We start from the raw sequence: 5,890 nt of genomic DNA, 5'->3' as shown, positions 1-5,890 counted from the left end.
AAAAAAAAAAAAAAAAAAAAAAAAGAATTACCACAGCATGTTGCTTCAATCAACATGTTTTACCCAGGGGATGTTGTGTACAGAGTAGTCCCCCCAGATTTATACATAATCTCATCTGACCACAGCACCTTCTTCCCCGTATTTGCTGTTTACCCTATGTGGCTTGTGGAAAACTGAGAGTAGGATTTCTTATAGGTTTCTTTCAGCAAGGAAATCCGGATTGAAGCTGTAGGTTTGCAGCTTAAAAGAGCAACAAAAATCTTCAGGGCAGACGTGCCCAAAGTCAGTCCTCAAGTGCAAGTGCCCTTCAAATTTGAGTTATTTTCTGATTTCAACACACCCCAATCCAATGATGGTCCACTGACAGGTTTCTGCAGACCTTTGACATGCTGGTGAGAAGGTAGTCAGGCAACTTTTGTGTTGGAGCAGAGCCACGTCTAAATCCCCCCCAAAATTGGTCACCAGTCGTTACAAAGTCCAGGACCTTCAGAAAGTCCAAAGAACCTGGAGAAGAGACTTTCTCCTCTAGCGTGAAACATGCAGACGTTTGTACGCTACTATATGATTACCTCAGATCTGGATAGTTGTAGTAATTTTTCCCTGAAACTATTCTCCAAGGAGCACTTGCGTCCAAGCTCTGTATGGTTTTGGCAAAGGTTTAGAAAGGCTGAAGCAGTTACTGTTTATTTAACAAAACTCGGAAACATGATATCGAAAACCCACCATGTGCGTTGGAACGTGCTCTCTGAATGGATTAACTCTAGGGTGTTTTTGATATCATGCCCAACTTCTGCATTATTTACACTTTGCTTTAGCTTTCTGAGCTGAAGTTTTTATTTATAACATCAACACTAATGGACAGGCTGCGCAGGCTTTTGCTGTATAGCCGTATGGTAACGTGCACCAGAGAGCATTTCAGAGGGCGGTGTGTGTTTATGTAACAGCTAAAAGTTCTAACTCTCCATGGTCTTTGCTTCCTTTTTTCTGTTTTGCCTCAACCAGTGGTTCTCTAACTTTTTATACCAAATCTAATCACGGTAAATACTGAAATATCTAAGCCTGACCTTTTTTCCCCCCGCAAAGTCAAAAATGAAAAATACCCTAACACATACCCTCTGAATGCTGTGATTGCAATCAAATGCTGATCTGAAGGGACATTGAAATAAGAATCTGATCATAAAAAGTAAGCTAACAGAATCCGTATGTGATTTTTACCTTATGAGTTTTTAGTTAACATTATTTTTTTTGTAAAAATAACTTAAAAAAAAAAAAACTCAGTATGCTAAACTTCTGACTTCAATATATCGGCATTATCAGCTTAGAGGCCAACAAAGGTTAGCTATGACCAAAAGTTGCCGCCTATGCGGCTCTTTGTCCGGACAACACCCTGTTTGACCTCATGTTTAGTCTTAGAAGGGGGTCATTAAGGGCTTAAAGCTGCAATGTAATGAAAATGTTGTGACAACAGCAGAGGGATGAAGTAAAAACAGGCTTTAGCAGGCAGCTGAGCCTCTACTCAGGGGACCAACCGTGGGGTTTAGAGGGAGAAAAATGATGGTTATCTGCACACCCTTGAGACATTGATATTAGCCTTGAGACCACTGGATAGACTTGATGATAACCCTGCCGAAACCCTGTCATACAGAGCAGAGGGCTGGCTGTGGCGGACGGACGGGGTCAGCTCAGGGGAGGAATTGGTCTTGAAGTCGGTTGTTAAGAGGTAGGATCAGGAAGAATGACAAAACATGAATGCAACGCAAAAAAAAAAAAAAAATCTGTGTATTGGCAACAGCAGTAATTTTATACCAGGAAACGTTGCGCACCATTGTGCGATACTAAACGTAAGAATCCTTTATGTGCTTTTTTTGTTAGCAGCCGCTTTCCACTGACTGCATTCATCATAATTCAGAGGCTTGTTTTCCCACTGTACGGCTGCTGGGAAGTTGGATGTGACAAAAATGAAGAGTAATGTGCTTTGTCCCAGCTCCTTTGTCCATTTGCAGACTCTGCTTTTTGCTTGCTTGTTTTTGCCTTCAGCTTTTTCTCCCCCTTTTCTTTCTTTCTCCTCCCAGCCCAGTTAGATCTACTCCAAGCCAAAAGCACTTCCACATGCTGTAGCAGAAATCAAGAGCTTTGTGCCAGACTGGGAGTTAGCCCCGGCTTTGGACTCTTGCCTGCTTTAACTTCTCCATGTTTTCAACCAGCTGCACCACCCAGTATTTTTCAGTAAGAAACACCCTAGGTATGCTATGTACGTTGGCCCAAGACAGGCTACACCATTTTCAAAACTTCTTTCAGTTCAGATTTTTCAAAACAGAATTTTTTTTGTTTCCTGAAAACATCCTGAGGAGACAATATCAGCACCCCTTTGTGACAGAGAGACAGAATTTATTTTTTTTTGACTGAAGAATTGTATTACTTTTTGTTGAATAATTAAGCCTATTAGAGCCCAATATCCTGATACAGAGGACAATTGCTTGTACAGATTTGTATCACACAAGCTGCATATTTTATCAGTTTGGATTTAGAGTAACCTCTCTGGGTTGAACGTGTAACACTGGGTCAGACTCTCGGAGAGGATCTGTACTTTTGCAAACTCCATTTGGATGTACGCAGATACTCTCCCGCTTAAGAACAAAAATTATTGAAAAAAACATCTTTGGACAACTTGTCTTGCGATACAAAGTCAATGAAGTGCTACGTGAACTGTGCAGCGGGCTTAGCTAAGCAGTAAAATGTGTGCTTTGGATCACAGTGAGGCACAGAGTTCATATCTCTAACTGGAGCGGTACATTTTGAAATATGCAGTGTGCTTTGATATGAGCATTATGTGTCTTACTGCCGGACAATCAAAGATGGAGACATTAAATAATCTTGCAAGTGTTCCCTGGGCTGGGTGTGGTCCGCAATCCTTGAGTTTCACATGTCTCTCAGACTAATACAGGAAAATGCAGACAAATACATTACCTGCATTCAGATTGTAGAAACCACATCCACTGTTGCCACAAAACATGGAACACTGCCTACCAACTGCTAGCACTTGATTCCAGACAGCATGACTTCTTTCGGCACCGAAGGCCAGAATCTCTGCACTCTATTTCTAATCTCTTCATCCGTCCCCCGCCCCCCAACTCATCTGCCCCCCTCCTGCCTCAGAAATTGACCAGCCTGCTTCCCCAGAAAACGGCCACGGAGCCTGGAGGAAGGACAAAACTATTATCGCTCTCATTGCAGCATTAACTTGCAGACTGTTTACCAATCTGCCTGCTTTCTTGTGATCAAACATGCTGAAGCGAAGTGCTGTCCTCTTCTCACCATTTAGAAACACTTACTTCTCAGAGTCATACAGCAGCATGCTTGTCTGAAAATCGGTATTCATGGTTTTTGGGGAGGTTTTGTTTCCAAACAATCAGAAGTCTCTTTTGACATTATGCAGTTGCAGTCAAATGATTGATTAGATCAGCAAGAAGGAGGCCTATGGTCGCTCTGGAGGAGGTGCAGAGATTAACACCTCAAGTGGAAAAACCTGTCGACAGGAAGCTATTATTTGGTCACTCCACAATCCTGGACTTTATCAACATTAAACTTGCACAATCTACACCCCCTGTTCTTTTCTCTTTACGTCTTGAACTCCAATTGATGGTGATATAGTACGTGAACGAAAGGACAAAAAAGAAAGCTGTTCCTTTAATAGCAGGAAGGAGTTGGAGCTGAAAGACACAGAGCAGTTTTTTCAGCTCAGGTGAAGTGTCTGAAGATGTCTTCACCTAGTAACGGATCCCACAAAGGGCCTTTGTCCTGAAGAGATAAATAAATGTTTCAATTGAAGGTGATTTAAAGACACCAAAAGGATTTTTGTTTTTATATTGAATTCATTAATGTCAGCTGAAGATTAAACATTTGATTTGTCGAAAAATTAATCACTTCAGTTTCACTTTTACCTTTCTTGGTAAAACGTTTGAGATCCAGTCTTTATTTAAAAGTTCTGCTTGAGTTGAGCTTACTGACATTCACTGAAATGTCAACAGCAGCACTTTGTATCTTTTCAGAGTGGTAATGTATTGGAAAACAAAATACTATATGGGGAAAAAAAATGCTTGGACATCCATTCATCCGTCTGTCCATCCTCTCTCCCTCCCTCCCTGTCTACTTAAAGTTTGATCTCCATATAAAAATTAAAAAAAAATTAATAAATCCAAGGTGAAATTTTGTATTTGTGTTTTTTAAATTTGCTTAAAAGTACTAAGAAGTTCTCAAATTTCAATATGTCAAAAAAAAAAAAAAATTACATAAAAAATGTATATGAACTCTCCAAAATGAACAGCTAACTGTAAACAGAAAATTTAGTGGTAGAGGTAACAAAAACCAATTGGATTTTTGAAACGGAGATTTGGACTCTCGTTAACACAACGCTCTCAAATCCAAGACAAATCGAAGGACCTGTTTGTTCTCTGCTGGGTGTTGGGATCAAACTGAATTAACAGAAGCAAACGCTGAGAGAGCGGTGCCACATAGATTAACCATCTGTTTTTAATGGATGGAGTTTTAATGTGCAACAGAATAACATTATCTTGTCAGTGGAAGCACAGGTGGCAGAAATGAAACGCATCCATCATTTTCCTGCTCTCGGAGCACACAGAGTGTTTCCTTATGAGTAAAAGTTCTCTGCAGAAACAATCACACATGCAGGGCATCCTTTCCAGCAAGCGCCCAAGAATTGTAAACTAGATGTTTGGTTTTTAATTTTTTTTTTTTTTTTTTTTTTTTTTTACCAAAGAATCGATAGTTTCTGCAGCGTTCTTGACGGAATGCATCGAAGCGTGCTGCACAGCCTAATGGACCCACAAGTTCCCATCTGTTAGTGGAGGAGATCCCAGCGAGTCCTCCCCTTTTCCTGTCCAAACACAAAACTCAGAGAGCAGGGAAAAAAAAAAAAAAAGCTGATCATTTCTATTAGAATTGCGGAAAACAAACAGACAATCGCAGGACGGACATGTGGTCCTTAACCGTTCAGGAATTTTACAAGCAAGAAAACTGCAAAATGTGTTTTGTTCTCAACTCGTTCTGTTGGTTTCAAACATGACTTGTTATTACAGGCATTCAATGTTATTCTGCATTTTTGATGGTGTGCTATTGCATCTATTTGCATGGAAACGTGTGGACACTATTGAAATGAGGTACTGTGGTCATATGAGAATTTAAGGGGAGACCGCTATGACAACACTAAACTTACAGCCGAGGCTTCAGCCTAGGCTAACCGTTCTAACATCTAAGTGTTAGAATGACCTAGTCAAAGTCATTTGGTCAGTCAGACTGAGATTGCCCCATTTGTGGGGAAGAATGGCAAACCCCAGAAGACATGTGGCTATAACTGAAGCAAAATATGGTTTTATAAATGATTGACTCAAGGAGCCTAAACACAACTGTATGCCACACTTTTCAGATTTTAGTTGTAGGGTTTTTGAAAACTTGATGTTGGTCTATCACATGGTGTGCAACTTGTGGCTCTGGAGCTGCAAGTGGCTCTTTGAACCTGCCATAATGGATCTAAATGACTTTGACTAAATTGATAAAGAACCAACTAATATTTTTAAATAAAGATATGGGAACATATTGTTGCTGAATTCTCACAAGAGGATAACACTAAAAGTACCTGTAATATTTTTTTTACTTCTATTTTTCCTTGTCATTAGGTTAATGATGTACTTTTTTAAATGGCAGAATTGAATTCAGACACGTTGGAAAGTTTGTAACTAAGCATTCATTTAAAGTCACGCTTCAGTCTGCGAGCTGAATGTGAGCATAATAGATATTATTAAGCTTTAAAAAAATTCAAAGGGTGTTTTGTGAGGCACTGGATGTTCCAGTTTTCTCTTATTAAAATTCATCT

The 5,890-nt window shown here is 39.9% G+C and overlaps 1 long non-coding RNA gene across 1 annotated transcript in view; it reads left to right on the top strand.

Annotated features, from left to right (window-relative positions):
• LOC106946736 (uncharacterized) overlaps positions 1 to 5,523 on the top strand; it is a 23,155-nt gene extending 17,632 nt beyond the window's left edge. The window contains exon 5 of the long non-coding RNA XR_001424815.1: positions 4,778 to 5,523. This is a non-coding gene — a long non-coding RNA (uncharacterized LOC106946736). The remainder of the gene's footprint in view (positions 1 to 4,777) is intronic.
• Positions 5,524 to 5,890: the final 367 nt, after the last annotated feature.

Source organism: Poecilia latipinna, unplaced genomic scaffold (genome assembly GCF_001443285.1).
Source record: "Poecilia latipinna isolate Pla-1442-1.1 unplaced genomic scaffold, P_latipinna-1.0 Scaffold203, whole genome shotgun sequence".
Classification (NCBI taxonomy): domain Eukaryota; kingdom Metazoa; phylum Chordata; class Actinopteri; order Cyprinodontiformes; family Poeciliidae; genus Poecilia; species Poecilia latipinna.
The sequence above is the reverse complement of the archived record's forward strand: the minus strand, read 5'-3'. Positions and strand labels throughout refer to the sequence as shown.